This window comes from Paramisgurnus dabryanus, chromosome 15, assembly GCF_030506205.2.
Source record: "Paramisgurnus dabryanus chromosome 15, PD_genome_1.1, whole genome shotgun sequence".
Taxonomy (NCBI): Eukaryota; Metazoa; Chordata; class Actinopteri; order Cypriniformes; family Cobitidae; genus Paramisgurnus; species Paramisgurnus dabryanus.
Genome location: NC_133351.1, coordinates 36,676,290 through 36,692,652, shown reverse-complemented (window position 1 = coordinate 36,692,652; position 16,363 = coordinate 36,676,290). Strand labels below are relative to the sequence as shown.

Genomic DNA, 16,363 nt, shown 5'->3' with positions numbered 1-16,363 from the left:
TACAGTTGGTAACCATAGTTTCAAGTTTGGTAGGATCTTGTCCAACTTTGCAGGTCAAAATGGGAACTGTTGATGTTTTGTGTTTATTAGACACAGGCTCCATGGTTACCACTGTCACTGAAAGTTATTTTAATTTTAATTTTTCAGATTTGGGTAAAGGGGGGCTTCAAGAGTGTGCATGGTTGGCTTTGAAAGCTGCCAATGGCATGGATATTCCATGTGTGGGATATGTAGAACTGGATGTTAGTATATTTGGTGTTACTTTACCCAGTAAAGGCATTTTGATTGTAAAAGACGCATGTTCCCCCAGTATGCATGCCCAGAAAGAAAAAATCCCTGCAGTGCTAGGTATGAATATTATTCAGGAATGTTACTCCATTTTATTTGACAAACATGGTGCAGAGCTTTTTCAGGTCCCTCAGGTGCGAACGGCTGCTCCTGCCTGGAGACAGGCACTTCGTTGTTGCCAACAGATTGAAGCCATTTCAGGCCCCGCTTCTATTTATAAGGTAAGAACACAGGGTAAGGCCCCAATTTGTGTTGCTGCAGCTACTATGACCATGGTCCCGGTAACTTGTCCTCAGGTTTCAGGTGCTGTAGTTGAATTTTTGTTAGAACCTTTAGGGCCTGAAGAAAATGCTCTTCCAGAAGGCTTGCTTTTGTCTCCATCTGTAGTCTATGCTGAGGGAGGGTTAGTATATGCCCCCATTGTTAATGTAGGTAGTGTAGATGTATGGGTAGCACCTCGTCATACTATAGGCACTGTTCAGGTGGTGAAAGTAGTAAAAACCCAAGGGCCCAATTTAACAATTTCTCCTGAGAATATTTATACAGCCCATGTTCATCTCCAGATGGCTGAACAAGTATCTGTTGATGAGGTAAAGTGCTCTAATTTTGAAGGGCTGACAGAACAGGAAGTAGGACAGGCAAATCATCTTTTGAATAAGTACCAGTCCCTCTTTTCTGTAAGTGAGGGTGACATAGGGTGCTCATCACTAATTACACATGAGATCCCTGTGGTGGATGATAAACCAGTTCGACAGCCATATAGGCGAATCCCTCCTTCTCAGTATGAGTCAGTGCGAGCCCATATCCAACAGCTTCTGGATAGTAAAGTGATAAGGGAGAGTAGTAGTCCTTATTCCTCTCCTATTGTCTTGGTACAAAAAAAGGATGGAACAATTAGGATGTGTGTCGATTATCGGCAGCTTAATGCAAAGACTAGGAAAGATGCATACCCGTTGCCTAGAATTGAAGAGTCTCTGGATGCATTGACTGGGGCAATGTGGTTTTCCACTTTAGATCTAGCCAGTGGGTACAATCAGGTACAAGTGGCTGAGGCTGATAAACCAAAGACTGCTTTTTGTACCCCATTTGGCTTATTTGAGTTCAATCGGATGCCTTTTGGGCTTTGTAATGCCCCAGCAACGTTCCAGAGACTCATGGAGCGTATGTTTGGAGATAGGCGGTTCCAATCTTTGTTATTGTACTTAGACGATATTATTGTTTTTTCGTCTACCGTGCAAGAGCATTTGGTACGTTTGGAAGAGGTATTTGTCCGGTTGCAACATGAGGGTCTCAAGATTAAGCTAAACAAGTGTAGTTTTTTTCAGAAGCAGGTAAAGTACCTAGGTCATGTTGTATCCCAACAGGGGGTTGCTACTGACCCTGGGAAAGTGGCAGCAGTGAATGATTGGGGTCGCCCAGAGCATTTGGCAGGCCTTCGATCATTTTTAGGGTTCGCCAGTTATTATCGACGTTTTATCGAGGGGTTTGCCAAGCTAGCGAGGCCCCTGCATGCACTGGTAACCAAATTGAGTGGTAACAGGAGAAAAGGGAAAACCCCACGGTTGCCATTGGGTCCCCTGTGGGATTCTGAGTGTGAGTACAGCTTTCAGACGTTGAAGACAAAACTTGTTACAGCACCCGTGCTTGCTTATGCTGATTTTAAGAAACCATTTGTTTTGGAGATTGATGCGAGTCATCAGGGGCTGGGGGCAGTGTTGTCCCAAGAGCAGGGGGGAAAGCTCCGCCCGATTGCCTATGCGAGTAGAGGCTTACGGAAGACTGAGAGGAATATGGAGAACTATAGCTCGATGAAGTTGGAGTGTTTGGCTCTCAAATGGGCAGTATGTGAAAAATTCAGAGAATATCTTTTGGGAAACGAGTTTGTGGTTTATACTGACAACAACCCCCTCTGTCATCTGCAGACATCAAAGTTGGGTGCCCTGGAGCAACGATGGCTATCCATGTTGGCTTCTTTCAATTTTGTTATAAAATATCGCCCTGGTAGGGTTAATCAAAACGCAGACGCATTATCTCGTCAGAGTATGAAAGATGTTTTTCCAGGTATAGAGGTCCCATTAGCGCTACGAGAGCAGGTTGGTATACATCCTCTGGAACAGGCGGTGGTAAGCATTAATGAAATCGCTGCACTGCCTGGACGCTCCCAATCAGATTTGCGGTCTTTGCAACAGGCAGACCCTGTTATTGGCCCTGTTATGAAGGCTTGGGATGGGGGTACCCCTCTGCAGGCTTCAGAGTTGGTGGAAATGGGTCGAGCAGTGAAAGAGTTGTCTAGGCAATGGGATCGATTGCGTGTGAAGGATGGGTGCCTTTATCGTTTAATTCATTCACCTGATGGCCACCAAGAGATCTATCAGTTATTGCTACCTCAAAACCTTCAAAAGGAGGTGTTTACGAGTTTACATGATGGTCATGGGCACCAAGGGGTAGATAGGACTGTTGATTTGGTTAAGCGTCGTTGCTATTGGCCAGGAATGTTGAAGGATGTGGAGCAGTGGTGCCGTGAGTGCCAAAGGTGTGTTCTGGCTAAAGCTGTCCAACCAAAGGTGAGGTCTTTTATGGGTACACTGCAAGCGTCCCAGCCCCATGACATTCTAGCAGTAGATTTTACTATGTTGGAGCCGGCGAGTGATGGAAGAGAGAATGTGTTGGTGTTGACAGATGTTTTTTCTAAGTTCACTCAGGCTATTCCTACAAGGGATCAGCGAGCAAGTACGGTAGCTCAAGTTTTGGTCCGCAATTGGTTTCAGTTGTTTGGAGTGCCTCGTCGCCTTCATTCTGATCAGGGACGAAATTTTGAGAGCAATCTTATCCGCCAGTTGTGTAAACTGTATGGTATACAGAAAAGTCGCACTACCCCTTACCACCCACAGGGTAATGGGCAGTGCGAACGTTTTAATCGAACCCTACATGACCTATTGCGTTCTTTACCTCCTGAAAAAAAGAAGCAGTGGCCTCAACATTTGCCGCAGCTTGTCTATGCATATAACACCACAGTGCATCAGTCCACAGGGGTAAGTCCACATTTCCTTATGTTTGGATCGGAACCCAGATTGCCAGTTGATTTTTTGTTGAATAATCAATTGGAGATGACAGTGGAAGTACCTGAAAGGTGGATTGTGGAGCATCAGGATAGACTCCAGGTGGCATATGGGGAAGTGCAAAAAAGGCTGAGTGATAGGGTTGCCCGACGTAACCAGCGCCATAAGAGTAGGATAAATGATAAAGGGTTTTGTGAGGGTGAGTTGGTTTATTTAAGAAACCATCAACGTGGGCGGAATAAAATCCAGGACATGTATGATTCATGTTTATATAAGGTTGTTCGGGCACCAGGTGAGCAGAGTGCAGTATATTCGGTCGCTCCGCTGTCTCGGGAAGGGCCGGAGAAGCAGGTGCATCGGTCAGAAATGCGTAAGGCATTTTATGAACCTGGAGCGTCAGATGTGGGCCCTCCTGTTCTTAGTGAAGTGTCTAACGGAGGGGCTGGTACTGACTCTGCATTGGAGAGGGATTCTGCCTCGGATAGTGATTCTGTGTCGATTGTAGTATTGCATAATGATGATGAGGTTGTCCCTTTAAGTGCTGGTAGTGAGGACCACTCCGAGTGTTTGCTTGTCTCTGGGGAGCAGCCGTTGAGCTTGGGGCGTCCAAAGAGAAGTACAGCAGGTCAACATTCAAACCCTTATAGATTACCAAGATCTGTGGCAGCAGTTAGTGAAGATTCAGATTAAAGAATAAATTTGTTATTTTGGGAATTTATTTATTGTTATCGTCGGGTCGCCGATTCATTTGGGGGGGATAGAATGTAGCCAGGCAAGGCCTATCAGTACGGGGGTGTGGTTGGCTAATTAGTCCAAGACTTTTTAAGCAGGCACTGGGCAAGAGGCCTTGAAATGTGGGCCTTGTTTTGAAAGCACATGGGATGGTGCTGCTTTGTTTGGCTATGTGGTGAATTTGCCCCAGATGAGGTAGGCCAAGTTTATTATTTTTGTTTTGGTTGAATTGTTTATTTAAGGGGATTTATTTTGATTGTATGGGAAAATTCTGGTTGTTTATTTAGATGCAGATGAATTGAGTAATGCTAACTGGGTATGTTGACTGCTGCCTGTGTAGGTAAATATATGGGCTTTGCTTAGTTTTTTAAATAAGATTGCATGAAAGGTTTAATTTTGAATTTCTCTTTGGAAAGGTGTTTTTGATACTCTGATCTGGATAAATGTTCAAAAAACCAACTGATTGTTATATCTGCTATTTGCCAATGAAGGTAAATGTATTTAATATTTTTAAATAAAAATGAGTGTACAGTTGGTAACCATGGTTTTAAATGTTTAGTGTTTTTGTAGTGTTTTAGATGTGGATAAAACCTGGAATGCTGATTGGCTGCTTTTTGGGTAGCTGATAAAGGTAAAGTTGTGTTTTTGGTTTTCTTACTTTTAAGCTAATAAATGAAATGGGGCAGTTGGTAACGGTGTTTAAGAAAATGTTAATGTTTGAATAAAAAAAATGATGTATTGTTAATTTTTGTTTGTTTTTTCTGTTTTAGTTAAGTCGATTGCTGTTTCTCCCGTGTTGTTTTTGTTTAGTTCCCTGGTCGGCCGGTCTCAGAAGTGTGCTGCATGGTGGCAGCAAGTGTACATTGTGAACTGTTTGTGTACGAGTCCGGTTGGCTGGGGTTCTGTTATCTTTTTTTTCTTTTTGTTTCTTTTTTATTGATGACCATCTTCCCAGCCTTATGTCATTAGCTCGACCCGTGCTTGTATTCTGTGTGTGTATCCCTTTGGGGTATGGGATCCATGTTTGCTGTGGTTTTCTTTGAAGTTATGAGTGAAGGGTTATGTTTTGAGTTGTTTTCTATTTGAATTGTGGTGTTTATTTCCATTGATTTTTTTGGTTCTTTCTTTTTACTGTCATTAAGAAATTGATGTTTCCTAATACCTTGAAGGTTTTCCACACACAAAAGAACCAGCTACTATAGAGAGCTTTGAGCTGGTGGTTAACATCTTTAAGAGCTGAGATTAATTTTGGTATTAATTTATTTAAATAAATCCTTTCATGTCTGTTTAATTGTGTATATTATTTTTGCCCTATCATTTGTAATAAACCTTTTTTGTTGTACTTTGAGTAGTCCAAAGGGTTTTGACTTTGTGCCTGTGCATTAAACCAGGTATTCTCTTTCAATTAATGTTGAAGGGGTGGCGTAGTGCTACAATCCTTTTTTAAAACATGGATACACGTAGTGTTCTTTCATGGACATTGTACCGCCTAAAGCAGACTTGGCCGCCCGGTTAAAAAAATTCCGCTCTAGTCCCGCCACCGGAGGCGGTCTCTCATCCAGGGATTAACCAGGCTCGAGCCTATGGCGAGTGGATGCTGCCAATTCAAAGCCTAACCTGGAGAAGGAGAAGGAGCAGCCTAACCTTCCGTCGCCGCCAGTCCGTATGGAGTTTTGAATGAATTTGATAGGGACTGCAGACGTAAGACCGGCGGTGACGTCACGGCGAGTGCATGGAAGAATCGTTTACCGGCGGCGACGTGACGACGGCGCATGTTCGAAATTCACATAAAAAATTACGTGTACTTAGTACGTCTGAAATATGTACGTCGCCGTACAACACGTCTGATACATACGTCGCCACTAAGCACGTCTGATACCCACGTCGTCTCTAAGCACGTCTGATAACCACGTCGTCACTAAGCACGTCTGATAACTACGTCGTCGCCAAATAACTACGTGTGGTTTTATGTGGTCCTGATGCTGCAGTCCTACAAAACGAGTTTTACTGTTATAGGCCAAACTGATTGAACTTCATTTAAAGCCAGAAAAGGACACCAATACAAGGTGGACAACAATCAGTGAGTGAGTACTGAATGTGAATTTAACTTTAATTACTTTAACTTTTCTGTAGCCTAAGGCATCAGAACGGGTTTAAGTTAAAAGTTGACAGATTTGCATAGTAAAAGCCACTATCAGCTTCTGATATCTTTTGAAATACCAACTGTTTATCTGTCTTTGAAACTGTAGTGCAACCACAACTGCATTAATCATTTATTCTATTAAGTTTAAAAGATCTGCTGTCTTTAGTATTAAAGTTAATAAGTTTTAATTTTTTTTTTTTTTATATAGCCTTATCAAAGTAATTTAACTGGTGCAGTTTTGTTCTACTGGCTACTGTGGTAGATTTAGTCTGTAATCATTTGATGTGTTGTATATATGTACGTACTATACAGTCTTCCTCTTTGGCCCAGTTTACAATCACCAGAAAGTGTTAAAAAGTTTTTTTCATGACTGGTGTACCCCTTTCATGTGTTTCAACTATTTATCTTTTCAGTGATTGTTTTCTGTTTATTAATTCAGTGAAGCTAGTGAAAGGATTTGAAAGAGGGTTTACTAGTTCACCTGGCCATTTAGTCTTAATAATTATTGGTAAATTAACTTGGCTTTCTGTCCTCGAAGGGAGTTGTGAACCTTCAAAGAGAGTGAACCTGGGGCTTGAGCCCAAACTTCAATCCCCCTTATAATGGAACTGCAGAGAGGAAGAAAGCAAACAGCGAAGGAGATGGGAATTCATTGGTCGACCAGTTGCATAATTACTTTATTTTCACCAATAAAGAAATTTTCATTGATTTACTTCTTGATATTTATTCCTTTATAAGCAGTTAAATATAACTGTATTATAAATATAATTAGCCCATGTTTTATCGCCAACTTAAAATGCTTTAATTTAGGCTATTCTGTAACAGCGCCACAGTTTAGCGCCACGTAGAACACTCTGGAACCGCACCTGTGGCTGGCTGCACTGCTACTTCGCTCAGAAAGGAATATAGTTAGTTTTGCTGTATTTATTCAGTTCAAATGCTACCTGTTTTGGCTTAGTCAGCAAAATGTCCAAGAAATCTAAATCTTTTGTCTGGCTGCATTTTACAAAAAAGGTCACGGAGTTTAAGTTCGCCTGCTCACAAGGTTTGCGAAAAGTAAATGGTAGTCTATTTTTTTGTAAATTCTTTCATTCGAATAGTAAATAAAATACAGCAATAAAATAATTAAAATGAAAGTCTCTCCTGATCGTGTTCCAAATTATTAACATTTACGTCTTTTAGGATATAAGTAAATTGCAGATTAAGTTTTGTTTTTGTAAATCCTCAGACATTATTTTTACCACTTAATTAAGTTTTGCTTTATAGAAAGCATTTCTTTAAAGTGAATTTCGTTTTGTATAAATTGTTTCTTAATTTTAATAAATGTTTCATCAACCAACTGCATGTATTTAATAAATAAAAAGCAAATAGCAGACAATATAATAACCGCGCATGGAGGCGCCGGCACGGCGCGTTCACTTGCATTGCATTGTTAACTAGAACGCACCTCATTATAAATTAATAAAACTTACCGTATGCCTATATGCCTCATACATTAGATGACAAGGGCTTTCTCACACACAGTGAGTTAGACCCGCCTTGGCCGGTGCGTCTTTTTACGCTTTCTTAAGGTGCCTGATTTATCCATTAGTTTTATCGTGTTGCAGTCTATTCGGCAACATTCCGCATACGACGGGCTTAGATTTTAAAATATATTACATCTACATTTCAGAGGTAACAGATACGGTGATGATGATCAGCTTCTTTCTTTATTGTAGCACTACCTCAAACTAAAGCGGAGTCTCTTCGCAGCTGTCAATGAGCTACGGCAATGTTTCATATGAGCTTCTAACGCTAGACAAACTTCTTTTTTTTTCAACACGATCACCTTGTACCCAAACCATTTCGAAACTAAGGAGCCATTTGTCCTCCGATTCGGCGTTTTCTGGACTTATGTTTTTATTTGTACAGTTGACGCGTTTGAAAATAGCCTTAATAATGTAACAAAACGAAAATAAACCTATAGGCCATCCTGCTATACAGCCTATTATTATTAGGATTGTTTTTAGGCTATTTTTGTGTGTGTGTGTGTGTGTGTGTGTGTGTGTGTGTGTGTGTGTGTGTGTGTGTGTGTGTTTGTTTTAAAACGCCTAGATCGGCTGGACCAAAGTCAACATATAGCTTCAAATTAAGGAAGAATACAGCCTGTATAAACGAGAGCTTTTAGGAGTTTTCATTATTTTGGCAGTTTTAGCAGTTATATTTTTTGTAGCGTGCGGGTGTGGTCAGGTGCGCGATTGTGACTGTCACTATAGACCTAGTACAGAGCTCCTCACTTTGCAGTAACGTTTGTTTTGCCAAAAAAGTCTGTAAAAACAGTGATTTTCATGGGATTTAACAAATATTTAAAAGAACGTTTGATCTGACTAATTTAAACATGTATTTATATATTGAGATAATTAAATTTTTTTAGATTATGTCAATTGTGAAGCCTTTTATATTACTTGGAATGAATACATATTTCAGATTGAAGGAAACTGAATTTAGATAAAGTCTGTTAAAAATCTTTTGTTTTTTTTAATTTAAGCCAATTTAAAATATTTGATTTACACCAAATTCAGAAAAGAGTTTGCATGAAATGCAAAAAAATAGTTTGAACTGAATGGTTTCTGAACATTAGATCAATGTAAAATCTTTATTGTGAATGGTGAGCTGAGCAGATTTACTTCACGAGCCAGTTCTACAGCAGTTCAATCCATATAGCAGCTGATGAATGTTTTTTGGGGGGTAAGGGTGGGGGTTTGTTGTGTTATTATTTATTATTGTATCTACAGGCTTGAAACTGCAACACAATGCACAACAAAATGTGTCACTTTTCTTTATTTCAGAAATGCCTAAGGAAAAGTACAAATTATTCACATCAATATCTATAAAAAATACCAAAAGTTAACAATGGCATGTTTAAGAAATGTGTGTGTGTGTGTGTGTGTGTGTGTGTGTGTGTGTGTGTGTGTGTGTGTGTGTGTATATATATATATATATATATATATATATATATATATATATATATATATATATATAATTAGCCTATTTAATTTACGTGTTGAATATTAAACACATTAACCGTAGTGTTTTAAACTATTGAATATATGACTGCGTAACATACAGCCAAGTGTGCATGTTACTAATACATTTGCATTTTGCAATATAACACGTTTAGCTTTTAAGATCTAGCTACAATTGCTGAGGTTTGTAGGTGTTTGTACAATCACACACACTTGTAAAAAGGTCTGACAGCATCTGCAACTACTTTTGAGGTTAGTGTCTATGGCAGCGACGTGCTTCTCCACGACGTTGGTATCACGCGTCTTCGGCGGCGACGTACTTATCCACGACGTTGGTCTCACGCGTCAGTGGAGACGACGTACTTATCCACGACGTTGGTCTCACGCGTCAGTGGAGGCGACGTATACTTATCTCGCGTAAAAGTACACGACTGTCTCCTTTGCTTGGTTATCCGTGGCACCAGTGCCGGCCTGAGCCTCTTGGGGGCCCTAAGCAGAATGTGTTTGGGGGCCCCCCTCCCACCACGCGGACACAAATGTCACGCTCTAATGTTACATTATAAATGAATAATAATTTAAATAATGAAAAAAATCTATACTTAAATAAAATACTTTATTCTTCAATGTGTCATGTCATATTAACAGGCTATGGAATGTTAACATTGGCCAACAAGAAAAACCTCATCTGCTGCATCATCAGCTGTGGAGACACTGACACTTGATGAAACATCAGGGGCGGGTGGAGTTGGTTGTGCTCCAAAGTACTTCAACAGTGTTCCTGAAAAAAATAGCATTGGATAAGTGCATAGTTGATCGAGCAGAATGAGTTTATTTTGCTTATTTTTCATTACTTACACAACAAGCAATAAATAAATAAATATAGGATAGCACTGTTACATCACTACCCACCATATAAATAAGATTGAAGTCCATTTTCATCACAGAAATCTCCCTACCCAACATGGTATTGGTATATATTCTCATAAAGTCCAATACCATCTCTTACCAAAGATCTTAGACAGAGAGCGCATGTGCTTTGCCTATGAAGCTGGAACGTTACCGATGTTGGAACGTTCACTTCAACACATACAGCAATGCTAGCTAGGGGTGTGATGGATCACAATATGGTTTTTGAGGCACAGATCTGATCATTTTTCGGATCAGCAGAATAAGGGGTTGGAAAAACTAATAAAAAAATGAAGAAATTACTTACAAACATTTATAAAAAGAACAAAGTTGCCAGTAAGTAAGGGCTAAAATTAGCATTAGGTACAGAAATCAAATCAAATGAATCATAACACTTTATTGTATGAATTAAATATAATTATTCTTTTTTAGAGCTACAGAAGTGATTTTCTCTTTGTCTTGGAAGGTTTGATTAACATTAATGACGCAGACTTAAGTAGGTTAATTAAGGTTATTGTCTCTTTAAGAGAAGCACGGACCTGGTTTCTGCCTAATCTATACATAAACCGTCTAAAGACATAAACAACTGTTTTTATTGGAAAAGAGTACTGTGGAGATCATTTTGTTTGTATGTGCCCTGTCAAGAACAGAAAGATTTTATGTGTGCCCTACTAAGTGCACTTATACGCGGCGCGCTCACGCAGACGGAAATACAGACGGCGGAGCATAAAAACGTTATGTTCTTTTCAGTGCTCTATTCCTCAAATATATGTTAATGGACTACAGTATGACACAAAATAGCGGAACTCTCTCTAAAGTTTAAACATCAAGTGTTAGTGTTCTGATCTCTGAAGGGAGCTGGGCTGGACAATTTAAACCGCATGGGCTTGCAGAATACTGCTCACTTTAGCGCCTTTTTGCGGGATAAATTGTTTAAAATCACTTGAAATGTTAACTTTTGCAAGCCTTTGAAACACGTGCAAATGATAAACTTTCACTATTTAAGCGCATGCGAGCCGAACCGTGGGTCGATCACGGTCACGGATTAACGTCGATCTGTCACACCACTAACACAAATTAAACATACTGTATATAATCATGCAAACATACCTTTATCTTGCTCTTTTTCTCATCCTCGGTCCTTTTCTTTGTTCTCTTTTCGGCCCCAGAGGGATATATCCTTTTTTTTTGACATGTCAAATGGCTCATCATTGTTTACAGTGAGTGACGACGTTGTGCACTTGCGCGCCGACGCGCAGGTGTCTATGTTGCGCCTGACTAAAACGCTAGCACTGCAGACCTGTCTGCAAATCAAAATTTTCTTGTCTTTAATTATTCATTTATAAATTCGTATTCATTCATTCATCCATTTATATTACCTGTTTAAGTTATTTAATTGTATAAAAAATAAAAATAAAAAACGATTGCGGCGGGGGCCCCCTGGTGGCCAGCGGGGCCCTAAGCAGCCGCTTGGTTCGCTTATGCCTCGGGCCGGCCCTGCGTGGCACTATCCACTCGCCATAGCTATCAGGGGTGCCGACCGTAGTACGGCCGCGAGTGAATGCCGCCGCGAACTGAAGCGCTTTAAAGAATGCACGTGAGCTGAGCCTAGGCATGTACTGGCCATCGGTCCGCCGTGGGCCGATGGAAATGTTAAAAGTTGTTTAATGTAATTATATTGTTGCAGCAGTCAAAGGTCATACCTTCGTCTCCGACCGGACAAAAGAAGTTAAAGCAAGCTGCCAGACTGACGGGTAAACAAGCGTTTTGATCGCATGACGTGTCCATGTCGCACCGGCCAATCAGAATCAGGTTATTACAAACAGCAGGTGCAGATGGACCGGCGTATGACGTCAGATCACTGCGAGAACAACCCGAGAGCGGTCCTCTCGCGGCACCTTCCGCCGACCAGTCTGCGTTGCGCTGCATGTAGAGTAGAAAATACTGAAGGGCCAGCGCTGTTCAAGGACAGCAATTTACTGAAACCTACTGACAAAATCTCACAAAGTCTCGGAACGTAATAACGGAGAAATTGAGAAAAATAAAAGCCAAGCACTCGTGGCAAAATACTCCAAATGTTTGAAAACCAAGATCACTTTTTCCTGGCCCGCTGAGACTAGTTTAAAGAAGCTAGCGTGTGCTAAAGCCCTTATAATCCAAATAAAATGTGCTGCTTTTATTCACCTGGCGTGTTGACGTTTCATGTTTCATACAAAGCAAAAAATATTCGGTGGACATGACTAAGCCCAATTCGCTTTATAAGACCCTAATAAATCTCGCTCGTTTATTAGCTATACGTCTGTGGTAATAGACCAATACGACTACTAGCCAGCGGATTTAACTACATTTATTTAAATAAAGGATTCACAGAAATGAACGAATAAATCATTTGCTATTATTACAATTGAGACTGATTTTATTAAATATTTACTCACATGAAGTTCTTTACTGTTATTTTCACTTTGTTAAAAACTAAAATTAAAAGAATATTAACGTACATTGCCAATACGACATGATTTCAGCGTAAGCTGGAAGAGTGTACAGAAATTCCCAGGTGAAAAAGAAATATATTTAAATAGTATTTTTTGGGACATACTTAATATATTTAAAAGCTACTATACTAAATGCATATTAAATGTATTATATTGAACCCACTTCAAATATATTAAATGCATTTCAAGATATATTTAAAGTCAATTTTAATCTATTTGCATTATATTTAATATATTGAAATTGTGTTAAATTGGAACAACTTCAAATATATTTAGTGCAATTTAAGTGTACTTCTTTAAAATTCATTTGAAATGCACTTCTCATACACTTAAAAATACAGTTAGAATACATTTAAAGCTTAATTTAACTGTGCTTTAAGAACACTTTAATAGTACTTCAGCATATTAGAAATATACTAGCATTACATTAATAGAAATGTATTAGCATTACACTTCTATTTTATTATAAAGCTGTTTTTAATATTTAAAATGTTATATTAAAATCATTAAATTTTAAGACACATACACAGATTTTGAATACAGAACAATTTAATATACTTCATATTGTGTTGTGTACATTACAAAAATACCTAAAGTAAATTAATCAAGCACAGAGACATACATAATCTCTTGACCAAAGAGAAACATATAAAACAAATATCAGAGAATGCAATTACAGAGCTACTTCTATCAAATTGTACAACATTAACATTAAATGTATTAATGAAAAGTACACTATGAATATGCAATCACTGAATATTCATAAGCAATGATTATATAATAATCATAATGTAATTCTCTGCATAAAAAGTTACTGAAAAAAAATGTTTAAGTGCAATTTAAAGACGGAGTGCACAATGTTTGAAAAACGCTTTGGAAAAGGAAATTGGGCCGACTACCAAAACACACTTGTAGCCAACCAGCAGTAAGGGGCGTGTCTACTAACTGACATCCTTGCCGGGATTGCGTATGTGTGTGGTGGCTCTATCAAAAGAAGGTCCAGATTCTATTGGGGTAGAGGCATGTTTGTTTAGGTAATTTCAAATGTTAACATTGGCTTTCAAAAATAGTGCACTCTGCCTTTAACCAACTTAAGATAAACCTATAAAAAGCTGAACTAAAACACAAAACAGTTTAGATGTCACATGTTTAAGTGGAGGGTGACTTCTTCTTGCAATTCAGACACCGTAGTAATTGAAGACTGCTTTATCACACGGGCTGTGAAAAGGAAACAGAATATACCAATTAACCAATAATGAATGAACATTTGGATATCCATGTTTAAAATAAATTGGCATAGATATGCATGTATGGAAGTTTTGTTAACTTCTCAGTTTACCTTTTAAAGCTTGACTGTGTCCTCATCAAGCGTGTCAGTTTTATCTGTCAGAGCACTCTACAAGTGGGAATGAAGATAGGATTAGAACAGGCTCATGAAATAAAGCAACCTGTATTACAGGATATGTTTTACATTGATAATTGTGTTTTATTTGAACCTAGATCATTTTCCATTGTTTGTCTATTGTGGTCTTGCAAACTTAAGGTTCACCTCTGTTTAAGGAGATTTAAGGAAATCAGAAATGATGCCAAACAGGGCTCCAGACTGCTATCAAATGGTGGCATTTTGCCACCTAAATTTGAGAGTGTGCCACTGAATTTTACATCCGGTCGCACATGTGCGACCAGCAAATTTGACCTTTTTTTTGTGATATGACCACTGATCTATATAAATGACTGGATTGCGCATAGAACGCTTGACGTAACTGCGTGAGGTGAAGCCAGCGCAGAGTTCGAGCCGCCATCTTGGTATACCCAACCGGCAGAGAGTGTCATTGACTTCCATTCAAAATCATGATCAAAATTTACCCCCTTTACAGCGTATCAGTTACACAAGGTTAATTTTTAGGATATGTGTACGTTAATTATTTGTTAATTCTGGTGTTATTTGCAATGTTTATGTTTTAATCGGGCAGGATAATGGATTTATAAAAAAACGTTAAGGTGAGTGTGTCTGCTGCATTTGCTAATGACACGGGTATAAATAAAGTTTTTTTTGACATTCAGCTACACTGTGACGGTCAGCGTTATATCTCTAAATAAGTTTAGGTAACTTGTAAGTTAAGATAACATAATTACAAAACTAGCAAATTATTGCATGCACATACTGTACAAAGCATGATTATTTATTTAGATTTCAGAATGAGCACGTTTATTGTCATTAATACTAAATATGCTGCGGTCTGTCTGCTGATCTGATACTGTAATAAAGATGAATGTATAATAACTGTTTAAAATGCAAAATGTACAACTTTCAGTAAATAACTATTTACATGCTTTGGACGTTTGTGTTGTAATAATGTACAGGGTAACTTCACATATAAAAACAAAGACGAGTAAAGTGATGTTTTATCATTAAAATCTGATAACGTCCGTTGATTAAATAGAACTTTTGGGTATACCAACATGGCGGCGCGGTGGCTTCACAAGTGTGACGTCATGCGCAATCCAGTCATTTATATAGATCAGTGGATATGACACTAATCTGAAACAGCACATTGTACTTTCTGAATCTATAATTAAAGTATTCATTAGTAATACAGTCTAAATTAGTAGACATGTGAATATTTGGTTAGCATGTTGTTTTACCGTGTGTGCCCCTAAATTTTCTGGTTGCGCCCCTAAAATTTTCAGTTGGGGGCCACTGTGCTCCTAGTAAAAAAAGTTAGTCTGGTGCCCTGCCAAATGGTGCAATGATGACTAGGCCAAGTCCCTTACAGCTTTACAATAAAAAAACGTTTTTTACAAGAATAATTCAAAAGGACAGAAATTAGCCACCTGGAATGGATGTGTTGCAAACGTTTTTCTTCACTCCACATTTGCCCCGATTCAAAAATGTCAATAGCAGTTGATCTGAAAAACAACAGGCAGGTAAATGATGATTAATGATTTTTTTCGTTTTAAGATTTACTTACCCGAGTACAATATATTAAGACAATATAATATAATCAAACCCAGCCTCGGCAGTTTTACAATCTCTCATAAAAGTATCCCTTCTTACAATGTCATTTTTGTGTCCATATGTAATTAGAAATACATTTAAAAATAAACAAAAAGACAATAAGGTTGTCAAGATTGAACTGATTTAAACATTAGCCATTGAACATTACTGGAGTTATAATAACCATATGGTCATATCATGGTATTTTCAGGTAAGACAGCTCAAACATTCATTTTAAACTAACGTTAGCGTTGCAAGAGAAACATTAGAAAAACCTTAAACGTGAAATCAAATAGCAACAACAAACTTACCACCAAGAATAAGTCTTTCTATGCGCTATATCTTCATTTGTTCCTGTCTACTTGGGATCTGGTTGGTCATATTTATGTCGCTGTGCTAAAAAAAATGAAAGGTTTTAATGATTTCTGAAATGCTTAAGAGAAATGCCTAACGTTAGTCAGAAAATAAAGATGTTCCAATTACCACACGCAACACAGACATAACGTTACATAAAGAAGCTGGGTTAAATGTAATGTAATGTTTTACTTATTTAATAGTTAACTAAATAAAGAAATGTGAAAATCTGTCATCACTTACCCTCGTGTCGTCTCGTTCATCTCCAAACAAAAAGCGAATACTTTTTCCCTCAACGTCAGATCCACTAAAACTGCTCATATTTTAAATCGAGTTGTTTTATCTTAGTCCTCTGGTGAAATATGATCGCCGATTAATTAAATAAA

General features: G+C 38.5%; 3 long non-coding RNA genes across 4 annotated transcripts; 1 reads left to right on the top strand and 2 right to left on the bottom strand.

Moving 5' to 3' along the window:
* The first annotated feature begins 4,522 nt into the window (after positions 1–4,522).
* On the top strand, positions 4,523–5,314 carry LOC135758577 (uncharacterized). Its single transcript, XR_010536536.2, has 3 exons — positions 4,523–4,570; positions 4,650–4,710; positions 4,850–5,314. It is a non-coding gene; the product is annotated as an uncharacterized lncRNA (long non-coding RNA).
* Positions 5,315–9,821: 4,507 nt separating this feature from the next.
* LOC141280847 (uncharacterized) lies at positions 9,822–11,376 on the bottom strand. Its single transcript, XR_012335150.1, has 2 exons — positions 11,244–11,376; positions 9,822–10,005 (listed from the first exon to the last, which is right to left on the bottom strand). It is a non-coding gene; the product is annotated as an uncharacterized lncRNA (long non-coding RNA).
* A 1,938-nt stretch (positions 11,377–13,314) lies between these two features.
* Positions 13,315–16,361, bottom strand: LOC135758585 (uncharacterized). Of its 2 annotated transcripts, XR_010536539.2 has the most exons (5): positions 16,221–16,361; positions 15,935–16,019; positions 15,461–15,535; positions 13,965–14,021; positions 13,315–13,843 (listed from the first exon to the last, which is right to left on the bottom strand). It is a non-coding gene; the product is annotated as an uncharacterized lncRNA (long non-coding RNA). The 2 variants fall into 2 exon arrangements; XR_010536538.2 differs by lacking the exon at positions 16,221–16,361 and having other exon boundaries at positions 13,320–13,843; positions 15,935–16,214.
* Positions 16,362–16,363: the final 2 nt, after the last annotated feature.